A 17,882-nucleotide genomic window follows, 5' to 3' on the forward strand; every position below is an offset into this window, starting at 1 on the left:
ACCAGACTCGGTTAATTTGTGGATGAACGGATTACCTGACAAGTATCAATGCAGACCAGAAACTCCAGACTTTGAGGCAATGTGCTTGGCCGATTTTGTTTCCACTTGTAGAATCGTCTATGGCAAACAGGCAAAAGGTCCCAACGTACTGCCCCTACTGAATCAGATGGGATTCGTTCAGAGAAGAACAAACGGTAAACCCGCTGTTATTAAATATCGTTGTTTCTCACAGGAGAAGAATCCTGAGGAATTTCACGGCTCATTGCTTAAGCTTTATGTCCCCTATCGCTCAGAGACAGAGCTAAAAACAAGAAACTATCCCACCTACCAGTCCTTCCACGACCGTGCCAGAGTTTGGATACCAGGTACAGAGCACCCTGAGATGGTGTCTTGTGTTGTGAAGCGAAACCGAGAGAAATATGAGAAACACAGGGAAGACATTGACAGCGCCATTGCAGACTTTGAACAGAATGGTGTTATAATAAACGAATGGAGTAATCTGGCTCCCGAATGTGAACTGCAAAGGTTGGAATGCATTGAGGAACTTGAAGCCAGACCAGCTGATGAGGATAACGTGCAAGAGAACGTGCCAGACTATAATCTGAGGACAGAAAACAGACCAGAAGTTGCCATCATGAGAGAAGCCCCGGAGATAGATCCTGCAATGTTGCGGCAAATGTATCAAAACTTAAACCAGAAGCAAGCATCCGTTTTCTACACCATCAGAGAGTGGAGCATAAAACGCGTCTGTGGTTTAAATGTGGAACCGTTCTTCTATTTCATTAACGGTGGTGCTGGAACAGGCAAGTCTCATCTTATCAAATGCATCCACGCAGAAGCATCCAAAATATTGCGTACACTTCCTCGTAATGCAGAGGAGTCTGACATTTCCAAACCTACCGTCCTGTTAACCGCATTTACTGGCACTGCGGCCTTTAACATATCAGGCACAACACTACATTGTCTCCTCAAGCTGCCAAGAAGTTTAAAGCCTCCGTTCATTGGCCTTGGGAATAAACTAGATGAAGTCAGGGCAGAGCTTTCAAATACAGAGATACTCATCATTGATGAAATCTCCATGTGCTCAAAGTATCTCTTTGCCTATGTCGATGCCAGATTGAAACAAATCAAAGGAAATCAGAGACCTTTTGGTGGAATGTGTGTCCTCGCCGTGGGTGATTTCAATCAGCTCCCTCCTGTGAGACAGTCTAAACCGTTGTGTGTCTATGATCCAACTCAGATCGACCTCTGGCGCGACCAATTTCAGATTATCACGTTGACCGAGATTATGCGTCAGAAAGATGATGTCCCATTTGCTGAGATGCTGAACCGCATCCGCGTTAAAGAGAAGGAAGAAGCATTATCCGACCAAGACAAAGCTTTGCTTTCACAGGCTATCACTGATCCTGCACACTGTCCAAAAGACATACTTCATGTTTATGCTACAAATAAACAGGTTGATGCACATAATTCAACATCACTAGAGTTGTTTCACTCTGACATCATAAGGATAGATGCAGATGACTATCGAAAAGATCCCAGAACTGGTAGAATGGCGATACAAGCTACACCTTTGAAAGGGGACAATAAAGAGTTACCTGACTCAATTAAAGTTGCTTTAGGCGCTCGTGTCATGCTAACCAGAAATATCGACGTGCAGTCTGGTCTCTGCAATGGAACATTTGCATGTATTGCGAAAATAGTGACCAGTGATGAGGGTAGTGCTTCACATGTCAACAAACTTGGTCTGGAACTCGATGTGGCAAGAAATCCCAGCAATAGCAGTGCAGCTGATAATATTGTCTACATTGATAGACAGGAAGAAAAACTACTGAAGCAAAAGGGAGTGGTTCGCAGGCAGTTTCCTTTAAAACTTGCATTTGCTTGTACAATACACAAGGTTCAAGGCATGACAAGGTCCTCAGCTGCAGTCTCACTAAAAACCATCTTTGAACCAGGCATGGCCTATGTTGCTCTCAGCAGAGTTACTTCCCTCAGTGGACTACATGTTCTAGATTTTGACGAGACAAAAATATATGCCAATCCACAAGTCAAAATAGGTCTTGCAGCCATGGCAGAAGCTTCATTTGAACATTTAATGCCTCTACTGAATGTCACAGCGACATTAAACAGGCCAGATGTTCTCACCGTCATCCACCACAACACAGAAGGACTTCCTTCTCACATCGCTGATATCAAGAGTCACCATGAACTTCACCTTGCAGACGTCCTCTGTCTAACAGAAACTCACTTACAAGGATCATTTGTCGCCCAAAGTCTCCATTTAGACGGGTACAAGATGTTTAATCGCAACCGAAATGTCTCGTACACAAACTGCCCTGACATGGGTCGCAAAAATGGTGGCGGGGTCGCTATCTATGTAAAAAACCATATCCAAGTCCGTGAAAAGCAGTACATTCAAAATGCTACAGATATTGAGTTTACAGTTGTCAAGCTTGAAGCTCCATTCAATGCGCTGATTGCTGCTGTTTACAAGCCTCCAAGCTACAGCATGCGCTCATTCCTATCCAACTTGCAAAGCCTCTTGGATTCGCTAGAAATTATGGATCACCATCCGATCATAGTCTGCGGAGATTTTAATGAAAATCTGTTGTCCAGAGCAAGCAAGCCCATCCTTGAACTGTTTCAGTCAAAAGGTTACGAGCAACTTATCACAGCCGCTACCACCGACAAAAATACACTCTTGGACCACATCTACATCTCTCGACCACAGTGCTGTCTGCATTCTGGTGTGCTCCAAACTTACTACAGCTACCACAATCCTGTGTTCTGTACACTAACCTCAGAAATAATCTAAATGTTAATATAGCCTTGGTAACCATTTCAAAGTGTAACATAACTAAGAATTGTGTAATACATTGATGATTCTAAGTCAATGTCTTATGATGAAAAGGATTAGAGTTTGTAGTTATTGATTTCTCAACATATTCTTTATATTTATATTTTGAACAAAACTTAATACAGAAAAATACTGACATTAGTTTGTGGGTGGGATTGTCCTCATCAGCCAAGCTGTAACATCTGCTTCGGCTGTTCCAGCCTTTTACAGGCTGGGAGGGAGGGAGGGATGGAGGGACAATCTCACTCGAAAACATTCAAAGAAAAATATTCAACTATTTCTACCTGAATTGCAACAACGACAAAATATTAAATTATGTTTTCTTGAGCAGCAAAGCTTAAATAAACCAACTGCTAGGTATTGAAGAAAGTTGACATTTCAACAATCCTGTGTTCTGTACACTAACCTCAGAAATAATCGAAATGTAAATTGAGAGTATAGCCTTGGTGACTATTGCAGACTAACATAACTAAGAATGTTGTAATGCATTGATGGATTGTAAGTCAACATCTTATTATGAAAAGGATCAGATTTCATAGTTATCGATTTCTCAACATATTACTTGAACAAAACTTAATACAGAAAAATACTGACATTAGTTTGTGGGTGGGATTGTCCTCATCAGCCAAGCTGTAAAATCTGCTTCGGCTGTTCCAGCCTTTTACAGGCTGGGAGGGAGGGAGGGATGGAGGGACAATCTCACTCGAAAACATTCAAAGATGACAAAATATTCAATTATATTTTCCTGAGCGGCAAAGCTTATTAAATAATGCAGCTGCCACGTATTGAAGAAAGTTGACCTTTTAAATTTGTGAATAAACTATTCTCTCAATATATAATATAATATAATGGCAGTCCAGAGAAGTGTTCACAGACAGGACACTGCAAATAAGTGCAGGTAACTAAAACATAACTCATTGTTAACAGTAATTGTGGGAAGTTGTTATGATTCATTATTGCTCCTGCTGCACTCTACATGACTCCTATTTACTAAATACATTTTTGTCTGTATATTTGTCTACATAAGTGCCTCACAGTTGTCACTAGGGAGGCCCTTCAGCTCAGACATGACACCAGAGGTCTTGAAACACCAACATTGTGCTTCACAATAGACGTGAGAGACATCTACTCAAGGCAGAGAGAGACCAACCACAGAGGTCTTCATCGCCCTTCATAGTTCTCTGGAACAGTGCCAAGTATGTAACTACATATGTTTTATGTTAATGCTGTATCAAAGCTTGCATAACTCTTCATGACTGTACTGATTTGGTTGTTGTCACTGTCGTCAGTATTTACTGTGAGTAACAAAAAAATTCACATTTGGTTTTCAGGCTGAGAGGTGGAAAATATGAATCTGCACCGAGGAAACGTGGTGATACTGGGGCAACAGAAAAAACCAGTGGCAAACAACCTGTGTGGCCATCTTGAGCTGGAACAATGCTTTTTTGTAAGTAAACGTTCTAAATCGAAATTGCAGCTGCACCTCAAACCCTCACAATGTGAAAAAAAATCAAATTATCAATTGCTTCTGATCTTTTCTCACTTGATCTGTGCCAGGCTGAGAGTCTTCAGCATCATGGAGAGGTCAACTCAAGGCAGTTAAAGACACTTCAACTCTGTGACTCTTTGCTGAGCTTTCAATTCTCTGCTTCAAAAATGTAAGTAGATTATATTTGATGCTTTTTTAATCAAACATTTGAACTTGTTTGTTCTACATGTGATTTTTAATGACTATTGTATTATAACATGTGTTCCCTCTCATATATACATTTACATTTTCATCTTCTGCAGCAGTATCCTGGAGGCCTCAACTCGACAAAGATGCTTCCTGTGGCTGTCCATCCAGATGGCCACATGACCAACCATCCCAAAGGAGAGACAGGATCGTCTGCAGAGCTTCTGATGCCATCTCCTAATACACATAATCATATGTACTGAGGAAGAGCAGGAAAGAGGCAGGCAGTGCTGCTCCACTCTGTACTGAGCATGTAAGTAGATAATTGTCAATGCTTTTTTTACTATAACATTTGACCTTGCTTCTTATGTAAGTGATTAAATGCATATATAACAAATGATTTGGTCTTATTGTAAAACATTTGTCTCTTGTTGATCTTCTTTACAGCAATTTCCTTTGGGAGTCTACTTCTGGACCTCAAACTGCTCAACTCAGAAACAGTCGCTGCCCTTCCTCATCTGGCCACTTGAAGAATGACTTCTGAAAAAGAGAGTTTCCTTTCCACTAACCACCATACACAGATACACATTGTGTCATCCACAGTAGCTACACTGTGCACAAGACTTTCAGACAATCACAGATTCAAACCAGAACTAGTATTTCATGCCCAGCCGTCTCGGTAGGGGATCCCTCTTAGACTTGGCCTACCTAAAGGTTTCTTCAATTATTTTTTTCCCTTATAAGGGTTTTTAAGAAGTTTTTCCTGACATGCTTTGAGGGTGTAAGGCTGATGAAGAAAGCAACACTGTAAATATTATATCCGCAGATTTTTATTTTTTCCTTTTTCTATGCGGTTAACATTTGTGATGTACCAATAACACTTTAATAAATTGTGAATTAGCTGAAATATTCTAACAGACTATATCTGATTTAACTTGAAGGTGGGCATTATTCAACGTCTCAGTACAATTCATATTAATTTAACCATTTTCAAATTCTTAATTTTGAAGTTGTTTTATAACAGTTTTCCCTCCTCCAGGGGGAGCCAAAAAACCTAATGCTATAATTATCCATAATTTAAGCATAATTAAGTGTGACATCCAGCAGATGGAGATTTCTCTCAGTTTCTGTGGGTCACTTGTAGAATGAATGTTAATAATGGGCTTATTATTTAAAAATGTTCAGTCTTGTTGACGTATCCATTATATAATCAGCAGCTGAGCATGAATTGAGCAACAGAAGAGATGTAATCAAAGAAAAACATTAGAGATTTTTCAATCTAACTTTGGTACTACAGTTTTGCCCCTAAACATTCTGTTTAGAGACTAAATACAACTGCCCTCTGTTTGAACAGAGGGGGTCTGCTCTGATTGGCCAGGTTCCCTCAAAGTAACCGGATAGTATCAGGCACCGCCCTCTGGCCTCCCGTTACACCGAGTGGACTGCAGGGACAGGGACAGGCCGTGTAGCAGCATGACCATTGACCATACATGGAAAATTTGCTTGGTTCAACTTCACGCAATCCAGGAAATTTGGCACTAAGGGTCTAAAATGCATGTACGTCATTATCAGACACTTGGGTATCATTTAGCATCACTATATAATATCATATAATATATAACAACATATATGCATCTGGGTTTCCTACACAATATTCAAAAGAAGATCTGCGTCGATGGAGGCTCCAGCCCTACTTTTGACAGGTGTCTGACACAGTTATTGGTATGCATATGCATAGAGGGTAGCCTACAATGTAACATATATTAGAACAAACATGTTGTTTTACACTTGTTGATTTGATTATGCCATCTTCTCTATCTTAAGAGGTCAATAAGATTATCATCAATATCCTTTCTGAAATGTTTTGTGTACAGGTTTATCATAAAATAACTGGGACTTGAAGGTAAAGTGATAGGTATTATCAAATTTGAATATTGCGGTTTAAAATAATAATGTGGTAAAATTTTATTTTATGGTGAGAAATAAACACTGAACAAACTAGTGTCTCACTAGGTTTCTCCGTTTCCGTCTGACCAGGGCAAGTCTTTCAGTCTTACCTTTTAAAATATCACCTCCTCTCCTCCTTATAACATAAATCTGGTGGTGTACTGGAAAGTGCTTTGGATTGGGGTCTCATAGGTCACAGGTTCAAGATAAGTGTTTGCCATCAAATTTTATCCTGCTAAATGTGCATCTGACTTAGCCTGGAAATCCAGACCCTGATATCTTGAACGATAGAGGGTCTGGCCACGGTCAATAGTAATTTCCAACTCAAGGGGCGGCTCCTACTCGTGCATTTCAAATGCCACTGCACGCAGTTGGATAGCACTACAACCAATCAGAGCGATGCACAAGGTGACGTAAGCCCCTTTCGTTTAGCAAACAGCTGTTAAACTGTTAAATTAAACGTTTGCCGTTGTCGGTCGGCAAAACAGAACATTCCACTTACTTGCTAATGAAAGATTTGAGTGCCGTCTTCCAAATCGTTAAGGGTCGAGGCCAAAGCAGTCTCAAACTCACACAACATATCTGCAGCCATCTTTGATGTTTACTATCACGGCTTCGACGTCGCATGCACGTCACTGTCGTCATCCGGTTACGTCCTCCCCGGAGCACCATATAAGGGGCTCTGGCGCGCCCATATTAGATAGAACCAATTGAAACCATAGCCAGATTTCTGGTTTTCTTGATAAAGCTTCAACGGAGCGTGTCCAGACCAACACGCGCAGCAAATTTAATTTGCCAGCGCTGGGAATGCCAGGCGACGTCTGACTGGGAACAGGAGTCATACTAACTGTGGGTGGAAGAGTGCATAGTCGATTAACCCTGAAATACAAAGGTCGGCGGTTCAAATCCCGGCTGGCGCTTAATTTTAGACTTACACAGATTTTCTTAAAAATGTGCACATATGTTGATTATGACTCACTAATGACCTCATAGGAGTTCAAAGGTCAAATTTAAAGGTCACTGTGACATTGCCTTTTGTGACTGCAGTATTTTATGAACGCTTCCACGGTTTTTCTTCAAATTTTGCAAAATGTTGATTCTGACTCAAAGATGAACTGATAACATTTATCATAGTTTAAGGTCATAATTAATTCATAAATTCATCTGAAAAGTCCATTCAAACTTCCAAATATTCCACATTTTTCAAACATTCTATTGTTCAACCATTCTGTTCATTCAGATATATTCATCCTTCGTTCTTCATCAACATTCAGCAGTGAAGTTTATTCAGCAGCAGCGCAGCATTCACACCGCAATTTCTTCAGGAATTGCATTTCTAGTTGGTGTGAATGCTGAAAGCATTCACAGCATTGATATTCTGCGTATTTATTCTTATTATTATTATTCCGCCCGCTTTTCAGGGCCGGCCATATCTTCAACATGCTTCATTCCACAAACTATATTCAACTATCCTCATATTCAGCCCATTTTTCACATGTCTGCTTTCATTCAAAAATTTCAAAAAAATTAATAACTTCATAATTAATAAGCAATTAAACAAAAATTATTTAACATTGAAGCGGATAGGAGCAGCATTCCAAACCGCTAAAACTTCCTCTGCTTTGAAACCTATCTCCTCCCGCATTTTTTCAGCTAGAGACTCCATTCAAACGTTAAACAATTCACATTAATTACAGCTATTAAAAACTCATTCAACTTTTTAAAATCTTCAACTGTCTTTGAACAAACACAGTTTTAGTTTTAAGCTTTTTTCAACCTCTTTCTAAATTTATAATGGGATCCGGATGGGACGGAATGTTCAGAGGCAGACTGGGGAAACCAACTGTTACAGTGTAGAACTGGTGTAAAAATACACCAAAACCTTCCACTTAACTGCCTCTCACTCCCACAAATTAAACCCTACGTGGATAATTTTTACATCAAAATGTAGGACATATTCTGCCGGTCGCATAGATGTGACTACTGAAGCAATCGGACTTACACAATGGGAGGCCTGGGCTTCCAAGCTAAATGGTGTCCAACCAACTGCCGCCTTGATAACTGAGACATGACATTTCTGGAGAAAGGCAGACTGTACCACACCTTTGAAATGCTCTGGTTCTCATATTCTTCACATTACAGACACAATCTTCACACTGTGTCTTCATCAGATTCTTCTGGTTCTGACAATAAAATAATTTTGTCAGTTAGACTCAGGGTCCGTCAGTTAGAGGCAGCGGTTTGAGGTGACGTTTTGGATGAAATTACCTCTCTGAGGCCTCTAAAAGGTGGGATTTCTGCCTGATCACAGACCCTCAATAAGACATACACTCACCTTGGTGACTCACTCTGCCCATTAAAGGGCAATTTCACTTTTTTTTCTTGATTATTTTTTTCTTTTTTCCGCTTTATTAGACAGTTCGGAGAGGCACAGTTGAAATGGGGCAAACACTCTGCTCTTTGAAGGCCTATTTCACACATGAAAAAAAATGTCATGTCTCTCAATAATAATTTTATCTAGAAATGTTTAAATATTCCACATTGTTTCAATTAGAGTTCAACAATTCACTACCGTTCATACTTTAGACTATTTCTTACTTTTCCACATCTTCATAGTCCTTTAGCTGATTCATATACATTCTCTCTCTAGGTCGTCCTCAGACGAGCCCTCCATCAAGCCATCAATGTACTTTAGCTCCAAGTCTATTCAATTACTATTTCACAGTTTTAAGTTTTTTATCCATATCTTGGAATCTTCTGATTCTCACGGTATCTTCATTTTGTCTGTCAGACAAACGGTTTGCGTGTGAGAGGCAGAAGTTTGAAGGATGCGTTTCGCTCAGCTCTAAAGGTGGAGAGGGACCACAGCTGTTACCAATTGGCCCTGATTAGCTCACCACCGCGCCATAGGAATATAGAGTTCTCTTTATAGATGTGACCTGCTCTGCTAGAGTCAACAAGTTTGGTGGCTTAGTGGTTTAAGCCTAGGTCTCGCAGCCTGAAGATCACAGGTTGGAATCCTAATTAGGGAATGACATTTTCACCTTAAATCTTTGTGTGAAGGGGAACATGTCTCGTGGTAAGTGCATATGACACATTAGGCATATCTATATTTGGTGTGAATGCTGAAAGCATTCACAGCATTGATATTCTGCGTATTTATTGGTGTGAATGCTGAAAGCATTCACAGCATTGATATTCTGCGTATTTATTGGTGTGAATGCTGAAAGCATTCACAGCATTGATATTCTGCGTATTTATTCTTATTATTATTATTCCGCCCGCTTTTCAGGGCCGGCCATATCTTCAACATGCTTCATTCCACAAACTATATTCAACTATCCTCATATTCAGCCCATTTTCCACATGTCTGCTTTCATTCAAAAATTTCAAAAAAATTAATAACTTCATAATTAATAGCAATTAAACAAAAATTATTTAACATTGAAGCGGATGGGAGCAGCATTCCAAACCGCTAAAACTTCCTCTGCTTTGAAACCTATCTCCTCCCGCATTTTTTCAGCTAGAGACTCCATTCAAACGTTAAACAATTCACATTAATTACAGCTATTAAAAACTCATTCAACTTTTTAAAATCTTCAACTGTCTTTGAACAAACACAGTTTTAGTTTTAAGCTTTTTTCAACCTCTTTCTAAATTTATAATGGGATCCGGATGGGACGGAATGTTCAGAGGCAGAGTGGGGAAACCAACTGTTACAGTGTAGAACTGGTGTAAAAATACACCAAAACCTTCCACATAACTGCCTCTCACTCCCACAAATTAAACCCTACGTGGATAATTTTTACATCAAAATGTAGGACATATTCTGCCGGTCGCATAGATGTGACTACTGAAGCAATCGGACCTACACAATGGGAGGTCTGGGTTTCCAAGCTAAATGGTGTCCAACCAACTGCCGCCATGATAACTGAGACATGACATTTCTGGAGAAAGGCAGACTGTACCACACTTTTAAAATGCTCTGCTTCTCATATCCTTCACATTACAGGCACAATCTTCACACTGTGTCTTCATCAGATTATTTTGGTTCTAACAATAAAATAATTTTGTCAGTTAGACTCACGGTCCGTCAGTTAGAGGCAGCGGTTTGAGGTGAGGTTTTGGATGAAATTACCTCTCTGAGGCCTCTAAAAGGTGGGATTTCTGCCTGATCACAGACCCTCAATAAGACATACACTCACCTTGGTGACTCACTCTGCCCATTAAAGGGCAATTTCACTTTTTTTCTAGATTTTTTTTCTTCTTTTTTCCGCTTTATTAGACAGTTTGGAGAGACAAAGTTGAAATGGGGTAAACACTCTGCTCTTTGAAGGCCTATTTCACACATGAAAAAAAATGTCATGTCTTTCAATAATAATTTTATCTAGAAATGTTTAAATATTCCACATTGTTTCAATTAGAGTTCAACAATTCACTACCGTTCATACTTTAGACTATTTCTTACTTTTCCACATCTTCATAGTCCTTTAGCTGATTCATATACATTCTCTCTCTAGGTCGTCCTCAGACGAGCCCTCCATCAAGCCATCAATGTACTTTAGCTCCAAGTCTAATCAATTACTATTTCACAGTTTTAAGTTTTTTATCCATATCTTGGAATCTTCTGATTCTCACGGTATCTTCATTTTGTCTGTCAGACAAACGGTTTGCGTGTGAGAGGCAGAAGTTTGAAGGATGCGTTTCGCTCAGCTCTAAAGGTGGAGAGGGACCACAGCTGTTACCAATTGGCCCTGATTAGCTCACCACCGCGCCATAGGAATATAGAGTTCTCTTTATAGATGTGACCTGCTCTGTTAGACTCAACAAGTTTGGTGGCTTATGCCTCATTTCCACCGAGTAGAGCGGGTCGGATCGGAGCGGCTCAGAGCGGGACAGCTCACTTTTAAGAATCTCGGTGTTGTTTCCACCGCCGACCCTACCCTTACTGGTAGGGCGGGGTTTAGGCTGGACTGCGATAGCCGCCGCCAGATTGTGGGTCAAACTATCGGGCTGTGGAACAACTGTGGTCAAGCCAGCGGTCTCTTGTTTTTGCTTGGTCAAACCAGCCGCTTCTTTATTTATTCCCCCCTGTGTTGTGAGCACAGAGACGGCTCGATGCAACTGATAAGAGACGGTGAGCGAACAGCGCTGGCTGCGGCAGCTACGTGACATTGTAGCAGTGGGACACAGTGTAGCCAACTGATTCATTTAATGACGAGGAAAAACACCACACAATAAACAGTGCCGCACTCACATTGTCGCCAAAACTCTCTTCACTCTAGCCGAGGTGACTACACACGGCGGAAATGATTAAAACCAGCCGCTTCTTTATTCATTCCCCCCGTGTTGTTGTGAGCGTGTATTTACTACTATCTATGGCGTAAACACACAGAGACGGCTCGGCGCAACTCACATAGACAGTGAGCGAACAGTACTGGCTGCGGCAGCTACGTGACTGTGGGACACAGTGTAACCAACTGATTAATTTATTGACGAGGAAAAACACCACAAAATAAACAGAGCTGTGCTCACATTTTCGCCAAAACACAAGACTATCTTCACTCTTGCCGAGATGACTACACATGGCGGAAATGATTCTTTCGACCAATCAAATGACGGCTCCGCCGTTTCGGCACCCTTTCAGGCGGCCAGTACCCCTACGGAGGAGTACTGAGATTTGGAGCGGCTCAGAGCGGTTAGGTGCGCTTAAACCGTACCCTACCCAACTTTTGGCAAATGAAAAGCCAAACTACCCGGACCGAACCGCTCCGATCCGACCCGCTCTACTCGGTGGAAACGAGGCATTAGTGGTTTAAGCCTAGGTCTCGCAGCCTGAAGATCACAGGTTGGAATCCTAATTAGGGAATGACATTTTCACCTTAAATCTTTGTGTGAAGGGGAACATGTCTCGTGGTAAGTGCATATGACACATTAGGCATATCTATATTTTTATTTATTTATTTTATTTTTTTAAAACCCGGAGCTTAAAGTTGGTGGTTCAAGTCCCAGTTACCGCAAAATTTAGACTTACACGGAGTTTCTTCTAACTTTGCACAAATGTTTATTATGACTCAATTATAACCCCAGAGGAGTTTAGAGGTCAAAGGTCAAGTTTCAAGGTCATAATTCATCAATTTTTCATAAATTGTATTATTCAATCATTCTATTCATTCAGATATATTCATCCTTTGTTCTTCATCAACATTCAGCAGTGAAGTTTATTCAGCATCAGCTTCAGTTCAGCAGCGCAGCATTCACACCGCAATTTCTTCAGGAATTGCATTTCTAGTTATTCTTATTATTATTATTCCGCCCGCTTTTCAGGGCCGGCCATATCTTCAACATGCTTCATTCCACAAACTATATTCAACTATCCTCATATTCAGCCCATTTTTCACATGTCTGCTTTCATTCAAAAATTTCAAAAAAATTAATAACTTCATAATTAATAGCAATTAAACAAAAATTATTTAACATTGAAGCGGATGGGAGCAGCATTCCAAACCGCTAAAACTTCCTCTGCTTTGAAACCTATCTCCTCCCGCATTTTTTCAGCTAGAGACTCCATTCAAACGTTAAACAATTCACATTAATTACAGCTATTAAAAACTCATTCAACTTTTTAAAATCTTCAACTGTCTTTGAACAAACACAGTTTTAGTTTTAAGCTTTTTTCAACCTCTTTCTAAATTTATAATGGGATCCGGATGGGACGGAATGTTCAGAGGCAGAGTGGGGAAACCAACTGTTACAGTGTAGAACTGGTGTAAAAATACACCAAAACCTTCCACATAACTGCCTCTCACTCCCACAAATTAAACCCTACGTGGATAATTTTTACATCAAAATGTAGGACATATTCTGCCGGTCGCATAGATGTGACTACTGAAGCAATCGGACCTACACAATGGGAGGTCTGGGTTTCCAAGCTAAATGGTGTCCAACCAACTGCCGCCATGATAACTGAGACATGACATTTCTGGAGAAAGGCAGACTGTACCACACTTTTAAAATGCTCTGCTTCTCATATCCTTCACATTACAGGCACAATCTTCACACTGTGTCTTCATCAGATTCTTTTGGTTCTAACAATAAAATAATTTTGTCAGTTAGACTCACGGTCCGTCAGTTAGAGGCAGCGGTTTGAGGTGAGGTTTTGGATGAAATTACCTCTCTGAGGCCTCTAAAAGGTGGGATTTCTGCCTGATCACAGACCCTCAATAAGACATACACTCACCTTGGTGACTCACTCTGCCCATTAAAGGGCAATTTCACTTTTTTTCTAGATTTTTTTTCTTCTTTTTTCCGCTTTATTAGACAGTTTGGAGAGACAAAGTTGAAATGGGGTAAACACTCTGCTCTTTGAAGGCCTATTTCACACATGAAAAAAAATGTCATGTCTTTCAATAATAATTTTATCTAGAAATGTTTAAATATTCCACATTGTTTCAATTAGAGTTCAACAATTCACTACCGTTCATACTTTAGACTATTTCTTACTTTTCCACATCTTCATAGTCCTTTAGCTGATTCATATACATTCTCTCTCTAGGTCGTCCTCAGACGAGCCCTCCATCAAGCCATCAATGTACTTTAGCTCCAAGTCTATTCAATTACTATTTCACAGTTTTAAGTTTTTTATCCATATCTTGGAATCTTCTGATTCTCACGGTATCTTCATTTTGTCTGTCAGACAAACGGTTTGCGTGTGAGAGGCAGAAGTTTGAAGGATGCGTTTCGCTCAGCTCTAAAGGTGGAGAGGGACCACAGCTGTTACCAATTGGCCCTGATTAGCTCACCACCGCGCCATAGGAATATAGAGTTCTCTTTATAGATGTGACCTGCTCTGTTAGACTCAACAAGTTTGGTGGCTTAGTGGTTTAAGCCTAGGTCTCGCAGCCTGAAGATCACAGGTTGGAATCCTAATTAGGGAATGACATTTTCACCTTAAATCTTTGTGTGAAGGGGAACATGTCTCGTGGTAAGTGCATATGACATAGGGCTGGGCGATATATCGAATATATTCGATATATCGCGAGATGTGCTCCAGGGGATGTATAAAATGACCCTATCGCGACCATCGAATACAAATTGGCACGTAATGTGTTTTTTTTAGCCGCCGCCGCCACCGGCAAACTCGCTGGTGTTCGCTTCTCTCGCTCTTTCCTGTGGCTCTCTGCCTCACAGACTCACATGCATTGGCAACTCACTCACTCACCCCTCCCAACCAGAGTCTCCTGGGCGCGCACCTGTGACGTAGTCTGTGCCCTGTGAGTGTTTACTTTTATCGCCATGTGAAAACAACGACGAGAGGGGGAGAAAAAAAGACGAGGGCTCTGCTCTTATGACAGCCGAACGAGCGGGTGGAGGGGGCGCGAAAGACGGCGAAGGCGGCTGTCGTTCATAGCATGGACCTTTTTTGTAGACGGGCGCTTGACAGCATAAGGGGCCGCTGTACAGAGCCTGGTCCTTATGAGAGGAAAGCGAACGAGCGCCGGGGGAGTTTTTGGTCCAACGTCACACAACCACGGCATCCCATTTAATTCTCAGCCGTATTTATTTAAACCCTCTGATTGTCTTCCAGTTTTATTTTCATTAACTAAATACAGGAGAATTAAACAATAAGGCAGGTAACAGAGGGACGATGAGCCACCTGCTGTTTGCGCTTGCATGAATCTCTCTCTCTCGGACTAACAGGCAGAAAACGAAACTTAACTTAGACAGGGAGCAACTGCTCTTAAAGCGACAGTAACCATTATACATGTCAGAGCCTTTTATACACATAGACTACTATTATGGATCAAAACCTGTTCTGCATTTAAAGTGTGGCTGCTATCTTCAGGGGGTTAGTGGTGATAAACAATTAGTAAGTGGTTCTAATGAGTCATAATTAGTGTTCTCAGTTTACAGATTAACAGAAGATGGAAAAAACTGTTTCCAAATAAAATAATGCTGGATCCATTGTATGGGAGTGGAAGGATGTGGAATAATCAATACAATGTGCAAACTCTTTGCCATGTGCAAGTTTCAAATTGTTTCAATAGAAAGCACTAAAGAATATAAACATGTTTCATGTAGCCTAATGCATTGTTAGTGCAGGCACATTTTGCAGGGACTATTTAAATCATATTACTGGTGTGATGTTATGCAAAAAATAAATTAAATTGAGCATTTAGGATGTGCTCTAGAGGAGATTTGAAATATATCGAGATATATATCGTGTATCGAGATATAGTAAAAAAATATCGAGATATTGATTTTGGCCCATATCGCCCAGCCCTAATATGACACATTAGGCATATCTATATTTTTATTTATTTATTTTATTTTTTTAAAACCCGGAGCTTAAAGTTGGTGGTTCAAGTCCCAGTTACCGCAAAATTTAGACTTACACGGATTTTCTTCTAACTTTGCGCAAATGTTTATTATGACTCAATTATAACCCCAGAGGAGTTTAGAGGTCAAAGGTCAAGTTTCAAGGTCATAATTCATCAATTTTTCATAAATTTTTCATAAATTGTATTATTCAATCATTCTATTCATTCAGATATATTCATCCTTTGTTCTTCATCAACATTCAGCAGTGAAGTTTATTCAGCATCAGCTTCAGTTCAGCAGCACAGCATTCACACCGCAATTTCTTCAGGAATTGCATTTCTAGTTATTCTTATTATTATTATTCCGCCCGCTTTTCAGGGCCGGCCATATCTTCAACATGCTTCATTCCACAAACTATATTCAACTATCCTCATATTCAGCCCATTTTCCACATGTCTGCTTTCATTCAAAAATTTCAAAAAAATTAATAACTTCATAATTAATAGCAATTAAACAAAAATTATTTAACATTGAAGCGGATGGGAGCAGCATTCCAAACCGCTAAAACTTCCTCTGCTTTGAAACCTATCTCCTCCCGCATTTTTTCAGCTAGAGACTCCATTCAAACGTTAAACAATTCACATTAATTACAGCTATTAAAAACTCATTCAACTTTTTAAAATCTTCAACTGTCTTTGAACAAACACAGTTTTAGTTTTAAGCTTTTTTCAACCTCTTTCTAAATTTATAATGGGATCCGGATGGGACGGAATGTTCAGAGGCAGAGTGGGGAAACCAACTGTTACAGTGTAGAACTGGTGTAAAAATACACCAAAACCTTCCACATAACTGCCTCTCACTCCCACAAATTAAACCCTACGTGGATAATTTTTACATCAAAATGTAGGACATATTCTGCCGGTCGCATAGATGTGACTACTGAAGCAATCGGACCTACACAATGGGAGGTCTGGGTTTCCAAGCTAAATGGTGTCCAACCAACTGCCGCCATGATAACTGAGACATGACATTTCTGGAGAAAGGCAGACTGTACCACACTTTTAAAATGCTCTGCTTCTCATATCCTTCACATTACAGGCACAATCTTCACACTGTGTCTTCATCAGATTCTTTTGGTTCTAAAAATAAAATAATTTTGTCAGTTAGACTCACGGTCCGTCAGTTAGAGGCAGCGGTTTGAGGTGAGGTTTTGGATGAAATTACCTCTCTGAGGCCTCTAAAAGGTGGGATTTCTGCCTGATCACAGACCCTCAATAAGACATACACTCACCTTGGTGACTCACTCTGCCCATTAAAGGGCAATTTCACTTTTTTTCTAGATTTTTTTTCTTCTTTTTTCCGCTTTATTAGACAGTTTGGAGAGACAAAGTTGAAATGGGGTAAACACTCTGCTCTTTGAAGGCCTATTTCACACATGAAAAAAAATGTCATGTCTCTCAATAATAATTTTATCTAGAAATGTTTAAATATTCCACATTGTTTCAATTAGAGTTCAACAATTCACTACCGTTCATACTTTAGACTATTTCTTACTTTTCCACATCTTCATAGTCCTTTAGCTGATTCATATACATTCTCTCTCTAGGTCGTCCTCAGACGAGCCCTCCATCAAGCCATCAATGTACTTTAGCTCCAAGTCTATTCAATTACTATTTCACAGTTTTAAGTTTTTTATCCATATCTTGGAATCTTCTGATTCTCACGGTATCTTCATTTTGTCTGTCAGACAAACGGTTTGCGTGTGAGAGGCAGAAGTTTGAAGGATGCGTTTCGCTCAGCTCTAAAGGTGGAGAGGGACCACAGCTGTTACCAATTGGCCCTGATTAGCTCACCACCGCGCCATAGGAATATAGAGTTCTCTTTATAGATGTGACCTGCTCTGCTAGAGTCAACAAGTTTGGTGGCTTAGTGGTTTAAGCCTAGGTCTCGCAGCCTGAAGATCACAGGTTGGAATCCTAATTAGGGAATGACATTTTCACCTTAAATCTTTGTGTGAAGGGGAACATGTCTCGTGGTAAGTGCATATGACACATTAGGCATATCTATATTTTTATTTAT

The 17,882-nt window shown here is 40.2% G+C and overlaps 1 protein-coding gene and 1 long non-coding RNA gene across 2 annotated transcripts in view; one reads left to right on the forward strand and one right to left on the reverse strand.

Moving 5' to 3' along the window:
• LOC307271134 (transcription factor COE3-like) overlaps nt 1-17,882 on the reverse strand; it is a gene marked incomplete at both ends in the record, with an annotated part of 103,213 nt that overhangs the window by 57,224 nt on the left and 28,107 nt on the right. The window lies entirely within an intron of this gene.
• On the forward strand, nt 3,583-4,725 carry LOC307271133. Its single transcript, XR_013845591.1, has 4 exons — nt 3,583-4,056; nt 4,192-4,307; nt 4,418-4,518; nt 4,652-4,725. It is a non-coding gene; the product is annotated as an uncharacterized lncRNA (long non-coding RNA).

This window comes from Ammodytes marinus (assembly GCF_949987685.1).
Source record: "Ammodytes marinus genome assembly, contig: scaffold_109, whole genome shotgun sequence".
NCBI classification, from domain to species: domain Eukaryota; kingdom Metazoa; phylum Chordata; class Actinopteri; order Uranoscopiformes; family Ammodytidae; genus Ammodytes; species Ammodytes marinus.